The sequence below is a fragment of the Rhinolophus ferrumequinum genome, chromosome 22 (assembly GCF_004115265.2).
Source record: "Rhinolophus ferrumequinum isolate MPI-CBG mRhiFer1 chromosome 22, mRhiFer1_v1.p, whole genome shotgun sequence".
Taxonomy (NCBI): Eukaryota; Metazoa; Chordata; class Mammalia; order Chiroptera; family Rhinolophidae; genus Rhinolophus; species Rhinolophus ferrumequinum.
This window is the reverse complement of record NC_046305.1, coordinates 21,963,929-21,983,238: the sequence shown is the minus strand read 5'-3', so window position 1 is coordinate 21,983,238 and position 19,310 is coordinate 21,963,929. Positions and strand designations below refer to the sequence as shown.

The 19,310-nt window shown below is 47.9% G+C and overlaps 1 protein-coding gene across 1 annotated transcript in view; it reads left to right on the top strand.

The window, feature by feature from the left end:
- Positions 1 to 10,625: 10,625 nt before the first annotated feature.
- The window catches only part of CAMK1G (calcium/calmodulin dependent protein kinase IG), a 28,815-nt gene continuing 20,130 nt past the window's right edge, over positions 10,626 to 19,310 (top strand). Inside the window, 1 exon segment of the mRNA XM_033091930.1 lies at positions 10,626 to 10,796. The gene's annotated coding sequence lies outside the window, so the exon portion shown is untranslated.

Sequence of the window (19,310 nt, the reverse complement as noted above, 5' to 3'; positions counted from 1 at the left end):
TGGAATCTAAAGAACAAAACAAACAAACAAAAGAACAGAAACAAACTCATAGATACAAAGAACATGTTGATGGTTGCCAGATGGCAGGGTGTTGCGGGACAGGTGAAGAAAGGGGAAGAAATTAAAAAATACAAATTTCTTGTTACAAAGTAGTCAGGGGGATGTAGGGTATAGCATAAGGCATAGAGTCAATAATATTTTAATAACTATGTATCATGTCAGATGGATACTGAATTTATTGGGGTGACAGATGGGGTGCATTATGAAAAAGATGAAGGGATGAAGAAGCACAAATTGGTAGTTACAAAATAGTCATGAGGATGTAAAGTAAAGCGTAGGGAATATAGTCAATAATGTGGTAATGACTATGTATAGAGCCTGGTGGGTACTAGACTAGTCAGGAGGATCATGTCATAAGTTATATGAATGTCTAACCACTATTCTGTACACCTGAAATTAATATAAAATAATACTGAATGTCAACTGTAATTGAAAAATTGTAAATGAGGGGAAAAGGTGAAGGGGAATAAGAGTTCCAAATGTTCAAGTACAAAACAAATAAGCCATGGGGATGTAACATACAGCATAGAGAATATAGTCAATAATATTGTGTAGCGTGGTATGGTGTCAGATGGTTACTAGACTTAACATAGAAATCACTTCTTTAGGTCTATAAATGTTGAATAACTATGAAACGAATATTGTATGTGAGCTATATTTTTAATAAAAAATCTTTTTAAAAACACACATAATGAACAAAATGTATAGAAGTGCAACAATATGGTCTTTCAGGGTTACCAGCAGGCCAACGGATTATTCTTGCAAATTGAATTTGTTTAATAGAACAATACAAAATGTGTACAAAGTCTCTCCTGCGTCGCATAGGGGTTTCAGTGTTAAGTCAGACAGCGCTTTCTTAGGCACTTGAGGTCAAGCAGGAAGAGACGTCTTTGAGGCTAGAAAGGAATCAGGGATTCTGCACAGATTTCAGTTCATCTTTTGTTTCCACTCCTCAGCTGTTTATAAAGTAACTCCCTAATTTGGAGAAGCCCAGCCCCCAACCCCAAGGCTTTGCCTTAGATGGAACACAGCCTGCAAGTCTTTACCCAAAACAGGGGCTTCTGAGTCCCCAGACCTCTGACCACCCTCTTTCCCCAAGCTTCGGCTTCTTAGTTACGGCGACCAAGAGAAGAAAAGAAAAATATTTAAAATTCAATCATAAGTGTGTCTATGCATCAGTAAAGACAGACCTTTGCTCTGTTGCTTTCCAAACTTTAAAAACTCTATAATAAAAAAATTCATTAATGACTAGCTGCTATACACTAGGTGCTTAAAGACAGTATCTCCTCTAAGGTTTCAACATTTTGTGAAACAATTTAATAATTGAAAATTTTGAATATAATGGGAGACTGGATAAGGTATTGCTAAATGCTGCGGAGAGAGTGAACTACTTTGTTTTGGAGGATTTCAGAGAGGAGGTAAGATGTGAGCTATTCACGACGCCCAGTTCGTAATCCTCTCAGCAGTCCAGGCAGAGGAGCTCCATGCAAAGGCGTGTGGCATAAACATTGCAGAATCCTCCTTCTCCTAGACTCCCCACAGCTGTTCTCTGCACACTTGTGAGGTCCCCCTTACCTCTTGCAGGACCTTTGGGACACGAGGATTTGCTGGACATACCAGTCACTGCCATCATCACCCTCTCCAGATACTGAGCTCCACCTGGCCCCTAATCCTTCCATTCTTACCTGGTTTACAGATTATGATAAGGCCAACGTCACCTTACAGAGAAATGCCCAAAATGACCAAAATGACTGGCCTGACCTTAAGGCCGATACTTCAAAGGGTCCTAAGGTTGTAAAAGGAACAGGGACTGCCTTTCCTGGGTCTCGAGAATCTGCTATGCCCTAGTCTAGGAGAAGAATAGAGGAAATGTCTCCATCCCTTCTCTCTGCCACACCCCATCTTGCAGGCTTGGCCCCCAAATATGATCCTATCGGGTAGCTAATTTAGGTCCTCTAGACCCCAGGATCAATCAATAATTTCCTAGTGCTACTGAGTACACTGACCTTGCCACCATTACAAGAAGATAATGTGTCCCCTCTGTCATCCTTTAGTCTGGTTGCTTTCTCCACGGTTTTGGAAAGCTTGAACAGACCATTTTCTCTCTGCTTCCTCCCACCTGTCGTGGAGCGGCTGTGAGGGTGTAGAAATGCTGAAAGTTGAGATCAAAACAATCCATAATACAGAATGTCAATGCCAGCCTGCTCCCCACCCTCCTGCTGTGGACTTGCCTCCTGTAGGGGGTGCAGGAGCAAGCCTTAGATTCTGAGTGTTTTGTGTCTGTTCCTACACGCTGCACAGAGGGAGTCAGGCCATTCATTGTTCTCAGCCCACAGACCTTGCCCTGGAGGCTTCGTGCCTTCATTCTCTCCCTCCACAAAGCTCTTTCAATTCATCTCTGAAGGTCAAATTTGGACTATAGCACTGGGAACAGTTAGACAAGAGATCTGGTGTTTCAATCAAGCAATTGTTTCCTTCCTCAGGAGCGAATTATTTCTGCTGATTTCTACCTATCATGAGGTCTAGTATTTAAATGTTCCATCTTAGCAACAACAGCAGATGAGAACATTTAGGGGGTGATACTTCTAACAGCCTCGTGAGCCCTCCTTCTCCTGAAAGCTTAGAAGGGGACAAAGGAGAAAGGGGGAGGGGAAGGAGAAAGGATTCACCTGCTCCCAGTAGGTGGGCAGGGAGAGAACCCCTGGAAGGTTTCCTTGTTGCTACTTTCCCCAGGGACCCCTGGGTGGATGCATCCGAGAATGCTATCTAGCTCCCAGGTCCTCGGCATTCCAGTTGTTCAACAGTCCTGGTTGTCACTCTCCCAAGCCCATTAAGGAAAGGTTCGGTCTTTCACTGGCCACCACTTGTGACTGAGTCCATAACTACGGCATACATTGGACTTTCCTGGGTTCTAGAGTGCTTAGGAGCTCAGGACTGCTCATCTTCCTGGAAAAGACAGTTCTCTCAAGAGGAGAGAGGATCTGTTATCTCTGCCCCTTAGGATTTTAAGCTGAGAACTCACTGTGCATGGAAATCCTCTGTCCTAGACATCTCGTTTACAGGTGTGTACACACACACACACGCACACGCACACACACTCACCATGCAGACACTGCCCCTCCCTGGCCCCATCTACGGCCCTCACCCAGCTCTCCTGAGCTGCCTTATTCTCTTGTTCGGTCCCTGCAGTGTCTCAAACTGAGTCATACTCCCAAAGGGTATGATTTCCTGAGTGCTTATCATTTTCCAAGCACTTCCCAACCATTATCTCATTTAATTCTCATGACCCTCTTGTTGAGGAACATATTCACTTATGCCCATTTTACGCCTGAGAAACAGACTCAGACATGTGAAGAAACTTGCTTAGGATCACACCGCCAGGAACAGGGCTCCCAATTCAACCCCAAATCAACTCTTGTGTCTGACTCTTAATCTCTTCACAATGACTCTCAAAGAGGTGTATGCATATTGCAGAATTTCAGGGTCTCTCCGGGGAGGCACTCCTGAAAGGCAGACATTCACTCAGTAGCCGCATGCTTCCGGAATGTCTGCTCCGTGCCTGCTCTGTGCTGAGCACCACGGGGACAGAGAAGACTAGCAGGCAGTCTCTGTGGTCCCACTGAGTCTTTTCTACAGAGGGGAAGGGGCTCAGTAATCATCCCTGGAAAGTTTCTAGAAGGTTGACATCATGGGGATGACTGGTCTGAGACTCCCCCTCCTAAGGGGCAGCAGAGGCAGGCAGGTAGGAGAAGGAGTGTCACCTCAATGCCTGCCACCCCAATAGTGGAGACCCAACAAATATTTGTTGGTTATTATTATAGAAGAGGGACAGCAGTCACCACCCAAATCAGGAATGTGGAGAATTTTGAAGAAAGGCTTCTCTGAGGAAGGTTTGTTCAGGAAAAGTCCTGCCAAGAAAAGATTTGTCCTCCTTGCCACCAGAGGGCTGGACACAGGCACCAGGCCTGGGCAGAACATTGTCACTAGAGGGCAGTGGCAGCTCACTCTTGGGAGTGAAAAAGCCCTGATATCATCCCATCTTCTCTCTGGAGAAGCCAAGAACAAGCCTGCTGCAATGTAACACTTCCCCACGCAGCGGGGAGAACCTGGAGGTGAACACGTGATTCAACCGGGAATAAATGCCACATTTCTCTTCATGTCTCATATGAGTCCACATCCTTTTGTTTCATGTGATCCCAGCCGTAGACTTGTAGGATACACTGTTATCAGTAGTTCAGTTTGACAGGTGAAGAGAGAAAGATCCTTGAATTTTAGACTCATCCCAGGTTGCTTGGCTAATGGAGTTGGGGACAAATGCTAGGTCCCCTAAACCCCAGTCCAGGGCCGAATCCAAGACCTGTTGTACATGATTATGTGGGCTAAATGCTTTAGTGAAATTCTCGCCGTCATAATTTTTCCTTTATAGGCTATTCCCTTTGTTATTTGTTCCTTCCCTGGAGAGTTAGGAAGAAACAGAAAAAGAAGATTAAAATCAAATTGGACAACCAGGTGCTTTGTAACTAACCTTGATAAAAGTTTGGATGAGGCAACTAACACTCATGACTGCCCACCCACTGCCCTTAACCATTTCCCCCCCTCTCCCTGCCCCGCTGTCTTTCAAGGTCCTAAACTGGTGACCTTGGAGAGTCATGTCTGTTTCCTCCAGGTATGGATACAGAAATACATGCAGATTATGATGGAGAAAGATACTGCAACGTCTGCGGAGGCCCAGAAGCCGGTTGACACGTCTGAACTGCCTAGGTCATCAGCCAAAATACTGAAGCCCACAGTGACGGGCTGTACCCTGACCCCTACTTCTTCCTGGAACATGGCACACACCAAGGCTGGACTCATTTGGGAATGTGACTCAAGGCAACAAAGCTGATAGATTCTTTTAGCACATAGACACACAGCAACTCTGTGAGGAGGGGATCGGGTGAAAATCTAGTCATCCTGTAGACATCTTACCTGCAAGATCCAATGTCACCTTCACTCACCCCGGGTAGAGCCAGATAGAGCTGAATGTTTGCTGAACCTTGGCAGAGGCTGAGAAGAAGGACAGAAAGATCTGAAGAAAGGATACATAGGATGAATGAATCATGGGAAAGTGAAGAAAGAGAAGGTCCAGGTGGAATGGGCTGATGCCTTCCTCCCTATGTAGTTGGGGATGTGGGGAAACAGCCAGAGATTCTGACTGAATGGCCCATCTGACACACAACTCTCTGCAGACTCTAAAGAAATTGGAAGACGCAACACGAACCGGAAGAAGTAGGCTGTTTTATATATTCTCCTGGATTCTGCATGTGCATAGGGGCAGCCCATGGTAGGCCTGTTACTAACATGCTAAATACCTTCTCCTTCCTCTATTCATGGTATCTTACCCACGACACACCAGGAAACTCCTTTGAGGTTTTATTCAGCCTTTTGATTTTGCAGACCTTCGTGGGACATGCGCTCTGCCAGGCGAGATGGTAGCACGGAGGTGATTGAAGCATGTTTTCTATCCTCTGATAGCTGGTCACTAATGGGCAACCCTGACATGTACCAGACTGATTCCCACCCCAGTGGAGCAGGGTGGATGCTGTTGCAGAGACAGGCTTTGGGAGAACAGAGAGGGTCGTGCATTTTTCCTGTGGACGCAGGGAAGGGGGTTCAGTGGCGGAGACTGTTTAAAGGTCCAGCTCAAATGAGAAGACGATGAGCACATCGGAGACTGCAGGAGCAAAACCAAGACATAGCCGTGTCTATTCCTGGAAGTACTAGAAATCTGGCCTCTTATTTTTAAAATAAATATATACTGAAGTAGCAAGTCTTACATTGATTCATGCCCGTGTGCCAGCCTCTCTCTACTGTCCCGTAATTTCGATTCCTTCCCTCCTGCCCCCACTTCCTGTGCCTACTCTATTCTTTGTCATCCAGCTTCAAATTGGAAATGTGTTATGAAATAAGTGGTACTTATTCTTTGGTAGCCCATCTCCTGTCATACTTTCAAGGCTTTGCACAATCTGTTCCTTTTCCTGCTTCACCAGCTGCATTTGGGGCTTCTCTTCCTCTTGCTCTCACCGCCCAGCCACAATGCACTTCTCTGTCTCTCCAATAGATGCGGCTCCTTTCTACCTCAGGGCCTTTGCACATGCTGTTCTTTCACTTCTCTAAGTTTTCGTGTACCTAATTCTTTTTTTCTTCTGATTCCAGTTTGAAAGTGACTTCCTCGGGGCTAGGTAAGTTCCCCATAACATGTACTTTCATAATGCCCTAAATGATTCATAGCACTTATCACAATTGCGATTATCTGCATTTTTTGAAAATCTGGCGTTACTGCTAGAACATTAAGACTCATTAAGGCAGAGACGGTGCTTACCTTGTTTGTTACTGTGTGTCAGAGCCTAGCATATTGCTTAGCACAGGGTAGGTGCTTAACTATTTGTTGCATGACTAAATGAATGAAGATGGTTTTCCCTTCCCTTTTCTACCCTAGCACCTCATTATATCGTGTTATAATTTGGCATCCAAAAAGCTCAATCTAGGGATCTAATTAAAAATAAAAGACAGTGCAGACCAAGGGGAGGCAAGAATCGGTTCTTTGACAGAGAGAGGACTGCTCTGTCCTCCTGAGCACACTTCCCTTTTCTCCTCCTTACACCAAACCACAAGAGGACCATTGATTTTGATTATGTGGCGGTAAGCATGACCACACGGGGCAGCAGAAGTATCTAGCGAGTACACGTGGCCACTTCTCCCTCTGCCAATGTCACCTTGAAGTGAACAGCTGGCTAAGCTCAGATGTTTTGGGTGAGAGAAGGAGTCTCCCTTACGGGCATCATCACCTCCTCAGGTCAGCCCTTAGTTCAGGCCCTCTTCCCCTCAGGTCTTGCTGACTACAACGTCTTCTTGCTGACTTTCCAGTCTCTAATTTCTCCCAACTTCAGACCCACTGCCATGGTGTCTCACAAACACCCTTGCTTAGGAAGCTACAGCGACTCTCTAGCGACTTTGTGGCCAAGTCCCAAGCCCTTGGCCAGGCTGCTCAAACACCCTGCCCAACCAACCTTACTCTCTCCACATTGCAGGGCCGCCTTATCATTTCCAGCATGGCTCGTGTGTGTTTTAACCTGTGTTTTTCCTGATCCCAACCCACCCACCACACCTCCCAAATCTGCTCCCACTCATCCTTCAGGCCGAGGCTGACATCCACGAAACGTTTCCATGAAAACTTTCCTAAGTCTCCAGCCCACAGCAGTCTCCCCATGGCAACATGAGTTACTAGTACCCCACTTAGCTATTAATGGGCCCTGATTGTTTTCTGTATTCTAGTCTTATCTCCCCGACTGGGCACCGAGTTGATGTTTAATAAATATTTGGTTGAATTATTGATTGGGGAAAACATAGAGATAAGGCCTTTAAAAGAACCTGAACTGGGCAAAACTGCAAGCATGAGTGTACATGTGTGCATGCATGTATACATGCATGGGTGTGCATGTGTGTATGAGTGTATATGTGCATTGTGTGCATGTGTGTATATGTGCATGGGTGTACACGTGTACATGAGTGTACCTATGCATGCTGTGTATGTGTGTATGAGTGGATATGTGCATGTATGTATATATGCATGGGTATGCATGTATGCATGGATATGCATGTGTGCATGGGTGTACATGAGAGTATATATGCATGGGTGTACAGGTGTGCGTGCATGTATATATGCATGTGTGCATGTGTATATATACCTAAGTGTGCATGTGCTACCATGCTGAAAGCTCCCTTCCACCTCCTTGAGAAACATTCCCGAATACCCCTTCAGTTCTCTGTCACCTGTGCCAGTACTTGAACAATGGATGCCCCCACTCCCAGCTTCTCATGTCTGGTCAGTACCTGCAAGGTACTCAGCATAAACAGGCAACACTTTCTCCTATGGCACCCAACATCTGCGGAACCTATTATTTCCGTTGCCATGGCTGAGCATTCATTCCTGGCTCTGTGGCTTGCCAAGGCCAGCAGTGTGCAGGTGCGTTAGAGGGAAGGGAACAGAGAAAAGAGGATTCCGGTGGGCTCATGCTGTGAGGCACCAGCCCAATTCAAACTTGTACCAGAGCATGTTGTAAAACACAGAATTGGCTGATTCATGTGCTTGGACAGTAGAAGTTCTCTGAGTGTAGTGTCTGGGTCTGGTTTCATGTCCCTAATACCTAGTACCTAGTCAGTGCTTGGTAAATATTTAAGGAGTGTGTGTGTATATGTGTGTGCGCGCTGGAGAAGATGTCAAAGAGGTAGCAGTCAGCTCCCTGCAGAGATAAACTTTCTAATGTTTGTTGATGTCCATAAGTATTACTTGACTGTGATAAACTCCCCTGTCCAGTATTCAAATAGGAGGAGGATAGCTGCTAGCCAGGGGTGCCATACCCAGAGAGTTGAAGCAGTAGAAACATAAACTAGAATTCAAGGCAGAAAAAAAGATTAAGAACACAGGATAGCTCTGGACAAGAGTTTGGGGACAGCACAGAGGAGGGAGGGATTATTTCTGAGGACATTGGAAATCACAGAAGGCTTCATGGACGAGATGGCATTAGACGTGGATTTTAAAAATCAATAGCATTTTCATAGGCAGAGAATGAGGAAAGGATATTCTATACGGTAGATCAGCATTAGCAAAGGAGCTTTAGAAATAAGCAGCAGGTTAGAAACCAGTGTCTCATATGCTGTGGCTGGAGTGTCAGCTGGCTGGACGGAGGAACTCAGGGGAGGGGGGAGAATTTTGTGCCATATCTCAGAATGCCTTTAGTGATGGGATGAAGTGTTTGGATTTTATTCTGTAGGTAATAGATCTTTTTGAGGTGGCAGCAGTATGTTGTATGGAGGTAATTCTAGCAAGAATAAAAGTTGGATTGGAGGTAAAATAATAATAGCTAATATTTATTGCCTGCCTACCATGTGTCAGTCACTGTTCTAAGCAATGAGCATTCTGTCCCCACCCTACTAGAGTACGAAATAAGTTCAGTAGTTACCCTGTTTTACAAATGGAACAGCCAAGGCACAAAGAAATTAAGCCACTTGTTCAAGGCCATACATTATGTCAATGGATGACATAGGAGTCCAACCTAGAAGCGTTCTCCAGAGACACTTTCAACTCTCCCCATGGATCACCTCACCTGGGGACCAATTAGAGCCTAACCTATCACAATAGTACCCTAGAGAGAGGATGAGGGCCTGAGTTAAGATTGTAGAGATGAAATATAAAAGAGGCAGCATTTACTTACCACCTTTTGTATAAGAAAGGTATATATATATATATATATATATACACACACATACATATATTCATTTGCTTGTAGCCACATAAAGAAATACTGAGGAGATACATGAGGAACTAATAAAAGTGGCCACCTATAAAGGGCAGGGTAGGGGGAAGGGCTAAATGGGGAGTGATGTGGGGTGAGCCACCTCAGCGTATGCTTTTTAATAGAGTTCTGAGTTCTGCCCCATATGAATGTGTTATTTATTCAAAAATACATAAGTGATATACACTGAAAAGGTACAATTCCAAAGCTAATTCAAAGGGACAACCGAAAGTGCATAACAGCTGATTAGATTTGGAAGGCAATGCAAAAGCCAACACGGCCAAAGAAAGGGCCTGGGTCTTTAATTTGACTGTTTGGGAAGATGATAGCCCTTTAGCCTAGCTGGTGGATTTGAAGGAGGCTCTAACACGTGCAGTTGTGTTTGTTGATGGAAATAGACCTTTGGATGTTGAGATTATGGTGGACAAGCCAGATGGGGATGTTCATCTGGGACATTCACATGAAGACCCTGTGAGTGGATGTTGAGATTAAGGGGAGAGTAGAAAAGGAGAAGCAAGAGGGCAGACGGCAGAGACATTCAAGGAACCGACTCGGAAGGAGCAGCAATGAGAAGCTGGGATGGAGCCCGGGTCAAAGGCAGGAAGGAGAGGTGAGTATGAGGGAACAGAGGGAACAGAGTTTCCAGGAGGAGAGGAAGGTCTCCTAGGGTCTCATGAGTTAGGAATGAGCAGCGGACGGGAGGTGTGGGATCAGAATGCTCTGCTTCTAGAAACAGGAGAGGAGACAAATCAGAGATGTTTGGTGGAACCATTCAGCCCAGCTGCCCCTGAGGGACATCCAAGGACTTCTCTGTAAAAGACGGACAAGTCCGGTGGATACTGAGAGCTCTTCAGTCTCTACACTTCAGCCCATGTAATGTCTTACTGCTCAGGAAGAGGTTTTTAGACAACACACCCCAGCAATGGAGTGGTTAGGAGGGAAACTGAGCCAGGCAGTCCTAGGAGGCTTCTTGGATTTTCTGTTTTTACCCTATTCAAGACAATGGAAACCTCTAATCTGATGTCTTGGTTTGGCTTTTTATTTTTCGTCTCTCTCTTTCCATCACACACATGAATACAAACACAGTTACACACACACACACGTATGCATGCACGCACGCAAAGGCATAAAAAGGATCCTTTGCAAAAGCATTTTTCTGGATCAGACTAAATGCTGCTCAGAGGGAGGAAAAGCAGAGCAGAGGAAAGGAAGTAGAGATGCAAGCCACCTAGCTACTTTTCCTCCCCTTTAAGGCTGCCTGGTTACGGTCCTGGGAAAGAAAACCCCTGCAATCCTCCCCTTTAATTCGGTGTATTGTTAAAGCGCTGGAGCAGCTAATCCTCACAGACCTGTAGGAGCTGGAGTGGGAGCACCACGAGCGAATTCTTTCTGAGTCCCTGGGTAAGATGAACCTGCTCCTTTTCTTGGTTTGAGGAGGTTTCCTTGCTTGGTGGGAGGCATACGGCTCCTAGAGAGTGGGTTTGAAGAGCCACTTCTGTGAGCAACTTGGGTGTTTATTTCAACCCCAGTTCCTGTCTTGCCTGATTTCTTGTAGTATCAAGGGTAAGTTGTAGCTGCCTTGGAAAATAAGTCTGAATGGGGGTCCGGTGGGACCTCCGTGGGGAGCCATCTGGCCATCACTTCAGGGTTGGCTTGAGTGGGAACCTTTTGCACTTATGGGCAGAAAAAGGGGAGCAACCTATCTGTCTATGCCCCTCCTGCAATGCCTTCCTGCAGTCTGCATTCCAGGGACAATCCTCTGGGCTCTGTACCTGGGGGGGCGGTCCATCTGCAGGGTGTCAGGATCTCCAGCATGCTGCACCCCTGCCTCCTGTTTAGCCTTCCTCTCTTAACCTCTCTAATCCCACCTGTCAAATGGGGCAATGCCAGTTCTGCCTACCTGTCTGGGTTGTGGTGAGGATTAGGACAGCCAGTGGGCAAAAAGGAGGTTTGTAAACAGCCTGTGGCTCTGCAAACCCAAGGAGGGAGGACCAGCTTTAGTCCCCACAGCAGGGCAACGCAGGTTCAGGGACAGGCTCCGGCTCCTGGTTCCTGGCTGTATTAGGATGCAGAACTCGGCCAGTCACAAGACCTCTCCTTCACCTTCCCCAGGGGTGCATCCGTCTCCCTCCTGTCTTTAAACTTCCCAGATGTAGCTCTAGGGTAAAGATGGTAAAAGGAGGTCTGGATTCACCCCCACACCTATCCACACTGTGGCCCCTTCTGTCCGCGTAACTTTGACGCACAAACCTTAACCCTGGGGCTCCCGGAGGTGCTGCCACAGCTTGGGCTGGTTGGGCTGCAGTGCATGCTGGCCGACTGCTTGCTCTGGAGCCAGATAAATTGATCATGAGGAAAATCACTGAGATGGGTCAAGAGTCAAGCAGTTTCCGTCTTGGGTAAGGACATGATCTTTCCCAGAGCAGAGACTGGAGACAGAGCCTGGCCGCTGGCAATCCTACTGCCCTAAGCTTAACCAGGGCCAAAGATAAGACCCAACAGGCCATAACACAAAGTGCTTAGTAATACCTATAAAGGGGACCACACTTTCAGTTGATAAATCACCTTCAGGACAAGCCCGTCAGGTTGGTAGAGCAGGCAGTATTTCTCCCTTAGTATAGATGAGACCACTGAGACACAAAGAAGTTAAATGGTTTGCCTAGGGTGCAAAGCTGGATACTGGCAGTATCCATTTGATGATAGCAGCATTTGAACCCAGATCTTCTGACATAATCAGTGACCTTTCCATGATATTGCAGATTACTATGGTGTATGTATGGGTGGGGTTGGTTATTAAGAGCACTCCTTAGAAAGAGGGGGCAAAACTTTGGGAAAGAAGCCCGAGGTTAGAGTGAGAAGAGGTTTGAGCTGGAGCTGGGAGAGGCTCGGGCAGTAGATGTTTGGGCCCCAGCCTCAATGCTGAGAAATCTGAGTGATCCGGGGATGCAGCCTTTCCCAGACCATCTGAGCCATGTGTTCGCCGGGAGCAGTCAGGTGTTGGGATTGCATGAAAGCATCCTAAGGATGCGGGCAGGGCGAAGGTAAGTGACATGTGACAACCAACACCTGGAAGGAGGCAACAGGTTACCTGGAGGGGGCACAAGGCAGCTGCTGTGGCCTCGGAGGGGCTAGGCTCCAGCTCAGTTCTGTCCTTTACCATCTGTTTGATTTGGGGCATTTTGCTGAACATCAGTACCTCAACTATAAAACGGGTTAATGATACCTATCATGAAAGAAGACAATGCAGGTGAAGTGCCTAGCACAGGGCCCCACCCTCGTGAGCAGCCCCTGCAGGCGGTGGTACTGTAAGTGCTGGGGCAGTTCTGGCTGGGACCGAAAAGAATCCCCCTGTAAGAGCCGAATGCCTCCCTCGCTCCCCTTCCCCCACTCACACACGCACACGGCCAGAAATAAATTGCCACAGCGAGTGCCTGCGAGGGATGGGGCCCAGCCGCAGCCTGCCAGAGCCCGCGGAGTGAATGAGCTGCAGGATGAATGAGCGGCGGGGAGCGGCTGAGTCTGTGAACCGGCGGCGTGCCGGCGCTACAACTGCAGGCGCGCCGCCAGGGTCAAAGGCGAGGGGGCTGGGGCAGAGCTGGGCGGCTGCCAGAGCGAAAGCAAGCCTGTGGAGGTCATGGGGCTGCAGGGGCTGTGATGCCTGTCAAACCTGTGTCCTCGGAGGGAAGGCTGCGAAAGCAGAGCTTCTCGCCACAACCATCCTGAGCTCAGCGCGTCCTGCCTTCTGGGCCTCCTCCCTCCCTGGGTGGAGATGCCTCCTCTCACCTTCTGGAAGGCGCAGTATAGTGCCTGGCTGGTGTGGTTTATAGTTAGCAGCCCACACTGATGCAAAGGAGGCACCTCTTGCATGGGAGTTAAGCTTAAAGGCAGAGTGTGGCAGACGCACAGCCGCCACTGTTACCCTTGAAAACTCCTTAGAGAGGTGCCCCAGTGGAGATCAGCATATGGCCCATGGAAAAAAAAAAAAAAAACCCACCAGCAGTGTTTCTTCCTACAGTGTTGCAACAGATCTGTTTTCTTGGTTGAGTACCAGATGAAGTCGTTGGTTTGCATTTCAGGACCATGATGTATGAGAATTTGTATATTTTTAAACACTTTAAAATCACAGTAAGATGAGATGCTCACGCTGTGAGAGGCATGTGGGAGCTGAGACCAGTTGAGGGAACAGCAGATCCACAGCTCCTGTCCTGAATTCACCGCTATTTAAATAATTATCTGTTTCCCTCTCTCTCTCACACCAGTGCATGGGTATTTAATTCACGTGCCTATAGTGGGGGCCCAATGCATAGCAAGCACTTCAGAGGTTGCAGAATGCCTTCATGCCCACCGATGTACTGGACACCCACAGGAGTGCTGAGAAATAGACAGAGACCATTATTCCCATTCAGCAGATGAGGAAACTGAGGCCCACCATGGTTAGAAGCACATTAAGAATAAATAGCACACCCCGATCTCTCTAGCGACTCCTAAGTGTTGATCTCTTAGCCACCAGATGAAGCCCAAGAGAATGTGCCTCACTTCCTAGATGAAAGGCACACGTAACCTTAAGTAGCACATGAATTCTGGCTTGTCACTGCAGCAGGAGAAATCTGATTAAACTTAAATGTGGGTTTGAGCCTGAAATAAACTGCAGGAGGCAATTGAAAAACATCCTTCCTCGGTGATTTTATGAACAGAAACTGGCAAGCAGAGCTGACCTTTGAGGTACAGGACTAGTGGGAGGGTTAGGGATAGAGTCATGTTCCTTGGAAGTTCTGTCCAGCCGGAATCTCCAGGGAGCTTTAGGGTCCCGGGCCTGGGCTCTGGCCAGCTGAACCGTCACTTGAGCTGCAGCCCGTGACCTGGAAACAGGTTCTGACAGCACACACAGACCCAGCTGCATGCCGGTGACTCTGTAAGGGAAGCAGGACTGTGAGTGATGGCCACAGGCTGCTGGAAATTTCATATATTGCTCCAACAAACAGACACTCACAGAGCGTCAGGGGTGGCCTAGTCCCTGTTTTCCAGAGTAAGCTCTGGGCAACCCTAGGTGCCCTGGATGCTAGGAGGTATTAAGAAAAGAGAGGGTTTCACAGTCTAGTAAATTTGGGGGCTGCCGGGTTAAACAGCATGAAGCAGGTGTTTTTAATTGTCCTCAAAGCCCTTAATAAGCTCGTGGCCCTTAACGTGGCTCGTGGCTCCCCAAGAAGAGGCAGCAAATCCACTTTGCTCAGAGAGTCTCCTGGGACTAACATTCTAAAACACAAACTTCAGGGAAACTTCACCTAGTCCAATCTCTTCTTTTCACCAAGGAGAGAAGTGGAAGCCCAGAGATGTACAGTGGTCTGCCTGGGGCTGCAGAGCTCCTAGGTGCCAAGCCAAGGCTGCAGCCAGAACGTGAGTTCTTTCTAGTGTGGCCTGAATCCAGGAACCGGTGGAGCCCGGGCAAGGACACATCCCAGCATCAGCCTTTCAGCCCCTTTATAACCAGGTGATTTACGTACTGTCATGACTCCTGTGCCCCAATCTGGAGGCAGAGAGCACATTCTCATGACAGATGATCCGACTGATAACCTCCCTTCAAGACCCATGGGCCTTTCTGAGTCATGCTCCCAAGAAATGGAAAACCGTGGAAGCACAAAGCAGTCTCAGGGTGGCCTGATTCCTCTGAAATGAGTAACAGAGCCACACATGGTCCTCCAGGAAGGCGCCGAGGCCTGCCCACCATGCCCCAAGTGAGGGCACTGTCAAGGCCGCTGGCTGTCCCTGTAGGTGGGGTCGAGAGCCATTATCTGCGGGTTGAAGGTTGCATAGGTGTCACTCAACGATTCTCTCCTTCCCTGTCCCATCTCCTCTGGTCTTAGTGTCCAGTTTAGGAACTGGACTGTGGGTTTGGGAAACACACACTTGAATGGATTGAATTAAATCAAATCGAACTGAATTGAATTCAATGCCTGTGGATTAAAACATGATGATCCCAAGACGCGGGAACATCTTGTCAGGAGGGGTGACATGCTTAAGCAATTAGCCTAGCTGGTTCATTTAATAAGCACCTCAGTGCAGAGTTCTAAGTGTCTGTGACTGAAAATAGGAAACTTTTGATAAGTAGTCATGTGTAGGAGGGCAGGCTGGTGTGAGGGTCCAGAGAGAAGGTCCAGGGCAGTGTGGGGTCGTGAGGTGGCCTGGCACCTTCAGGGTATGTGGTGATGATGAGGAGGCCACTGAAAATGAACTTCACCTGCTGTAGAGTTCTGTCTGGGGCTAGTGCTGCTCCTGTGACCAAATGGAGCCTGAGAAGGAGAGAAGGACAGTGACGCCCCATGGAAGAAGCATGTGAAGGGTGCCTGCCTCCTGGGCTCACAGCCCAAGATCTCTCACCAGTACCTCATAAATAGCCAGGCTGGATGCTACCAGGGATCACACAGCCTATTCTTAGAAGCTCAGGTACTCAGAGGCAGCCTCCACCCCACGTCTGTACAGCCTGCCTTTCAGGAAATACTTTCCCCTCTGTGGTCTCCTCCACAGCTGTGAAAATTTCCCAAGAGACCAGGAAGACCATCCAAAAATACACAACTGAACACTAGCTAGAGCCAAGCACTGAGCTGGGCCCGAGGGAGACAACGAGATGGACCCCATCTTTATCCACATGGAGTCGCTTTCTAGTGAGGATATGACCTCAACCAAACAAACAGGAGAATTGCAGGTGCTCAGAGGTGTCACAGAATCCAGGCTCAGGCTCACATTGGAGAGTAACTGTCGGGGGCTGACACTGGATAGAATGCTCAGGGCAGGCCTCTCCAAGTATCCCATGGAAGTTCTGCTGACCAAGAACTGAGCCCAGAGCCAATCCCAGGTCCTACATCGTCTGACCCTGAAGTGACGATGATGACAAAGGAGTCAGGTCGATTCTGCCCTCTCTGCTGCTTTGTCCTCGGCAGGGCCTCACAGCGAGAGCTCCAAGAGAGGACGCCCTCCTGCCTGCCCTTCCCAGGGCGCAGGGTTTCTGGCTGCATTTCTCTCTACAGCAATATCAGGACTACACCCCCCACCTTTCAATACCCATCTTAAGTCCAACTCCTCCACAAAGCCTTCCCTGATCAACCCTTGCCACCCCTGACCCCCCAGGACTCTCCTCCCCATTCACTCATTTAACAAATACAGGCTGACCCCTCAGTATGTCCCAGGCTCAGCACCAGGCACTAGAGATTCCAAGATGAGGAATGCATGGCTCCCGCCCTTGAAGCGCTCGTGTTCCGGTTAATCGATGATCGACCTCAAACCATTGTGGTCCTGATACAGCACATAGCGTACCTTCTATTGCTCTGGGTTTTTAGATGTTTATTTATATAGCTTGGCTTGGTCTTTCCAACTTGATGGTAAGCACTGTCTAGGGTAGCCTCATATCATAGAAATGCTGCATTAGTCCTGTGGGTAGACAGGAGGTAGTCAAAAAATGCTCGCTGAGTGAAGGAGTGTTACCTCCACAACTCAAAGGTGGTTCCACATAATAAGGTTATTTCCTTTGCCTGGAGCCATTTTTTGCAAATATTCTTGAGGGTTTGGTCCTGTTAAGGAGTGAGGAGCCTGAACCAGCCCGAATGCCAACATCCACAGCATCTCTGAATCTCACTCAGAGAAGAAAGTCTACAGTGGCTATTGTGGCGCTTTGAAGCCCAACAGAAGTAATTGCCGGAAATAGAGAGAGGTAGGGAGTATTTTAGAAATAAATGAGAGCAATACTGGAGCTTCACCCTTCTCAGAATTTGTTCTCTTTTCCTCTGAAAGGGCCTAGATTACAGATGTCAGGAATGGAGGGGGAGGAGTTTGAGGAAAAGAAGCAGGATGCAGCCTCGGAACGTGGGCCCGTCTCAGAGCTCACTGTTAGACTTCCACCACACAGGACACAGGGACCTGGAGGCTTCTCTGAGGTCAAGGAGGGGTGGGAATGAAGCAGGGGTTCAGATCCGGGCCCCAGACTTTTCCACAGAACTCTGAAGATGGAACTAAATTGTTAGGATTGAATGTATGGGAGGAAGGGTGGGCGGAAAAGATGTTTTCTTATAGCCTAGCTTAGGCTAAGAATACTATGTTTTTAAGCTATTTAAGAGATGAGAAAGAAGGAACAGTGAGTACAGATCTGCTAATGAGGTGGTGAAGCCTCCTGGAGAGCAGGCTGTCATTCCATGGGGGCTCCAGAAGGGGGAGTGATGAACGGCCAGCTGATGGGCCCTGAGCTGGAAAGAAGGCTTTTGATTGGCTCCCGACAGAGGAAAAGCAGCGTCTGCAGTCGTGTTCTGTGGAGAAGGAGAGAGAAAGAGAAGGAACCACACAAACTGACCCTGTTGGTTGGGCTCCTTTTAACGTCCACCCTTTTGCCCTCATTCCCTACATTCTTCAAGACTTCTCCGCCACATTCTATCTACACAGTAAGAAGCATTTGGTCCAAGCCCAGACACCAACTCTGCTAAGTGGAAGCTTTGGGACTAAATCTGTAGAATGGTATCTGACTAAAGATAGCTCTCTAGTCTAATAGTCCATCTTCCTCACAGCAGTCTCAGCCAGTCAGGGTCCATTTGTCTCCACCTCGTAGACTGTGCCCTCGAGGTCCAGGGTCAGGCCACCATTACATTGCTGGCAAGTCCGCTGCCCAGTGCCTGGGTCCTGAATTGCTATGGTTCCTTTGAGCTGCCACCCTGCCAAAAGGAGAAAATCAACAAATGGGCCTGAAGATACAAGCCCAGGCCACCAGATCTATATTTGGCTGTATCAGATGCTAAGGAATTCTTAATGTTTCTCACATGGGTTTTTCATAATAATAGCCACCAATTATTATCCAGCCAGGTTGCAAATTTACACACTGTATTAAAATGTGCAAAGAAAACATAGCTTCTTTATTTCCTATAAAATCTCATCCCACCAGTCAGCAAAAAGGAAATGGGAAATTCTACATTTGAATTTGTCCATTATACTAACTCGGATTTCATAAATAGTGTCATTCAGCTGACCCAGTGTGTTTCAGGAAAACACACAGCTTGACATGGCCTTTCCTCCTCCTGCTCTAGTTCAAGGTGGCATTTTACGTTATGGGGTGCTTACATGACTATGTTGTCGTATGGGAGAAGGAGCCCCAGACTTACCAGGGACTTCGGGTCCCAGTCAGTCGCCTGGAATCTCACTTAGGGCTGACTAGTGACCTCTGAGGTGTGACTGGTCCCATCTGGCCCAAGGAACGTCATGCTGACAACCTCCATTAAAGACCCTGATCCCAGCCATTGGCTTCCACTGAGACACCCTGATTGGAGCCATCTCTTCAGCCAGACCCCAGCTGACTTTCCCTCTAGCAGCAATATATCCCCTCACCAAGGCCACGGGCAGAGGATTGCTGGCAAATGTTTAATGTCTGGTGCTTAGAGGGTGGGGGAGGAGTGGGAGATGCCCTGGTTCCATGGTTTAAATACTCCACCATGGCGATTTCATGCCAACAACAGGAGGCCACTAAGCATGGAGCTGGGAAGACATGTGCGTAGTCAGCTGTCATGAGCTGGTACAAACTGGCTCCAGTCCCCCACAGGCCCTGGGGAACTTCTGCAGGTCCTGTGACACCATCTCACTCAGCTTCTCCCTCTAGGCCTGCCCATCTTTACTTCTGCCCCCTTAGGTGTGGCTGCAGTCAGAGTTCCCTCTAGGCTTATAGTCTCCTAGCAATAGAGTCCTGGGAAGCCCACCCATCCATGTCACCAACCTCCCCAATTTCTAGATGGTTGTTAGCAAAGATGTGTGCCTATAACACCTACACCATCGGTCTCCCCGCCTTCTCCCCACGACCCACTCTGGCCAACAGTGTCCGTCTTTCCGTGCCTGTCCTCTCTAGCAAGGATATCATGTGTGTCACATTCTTCTTATCCCCAGGGTCTAAGC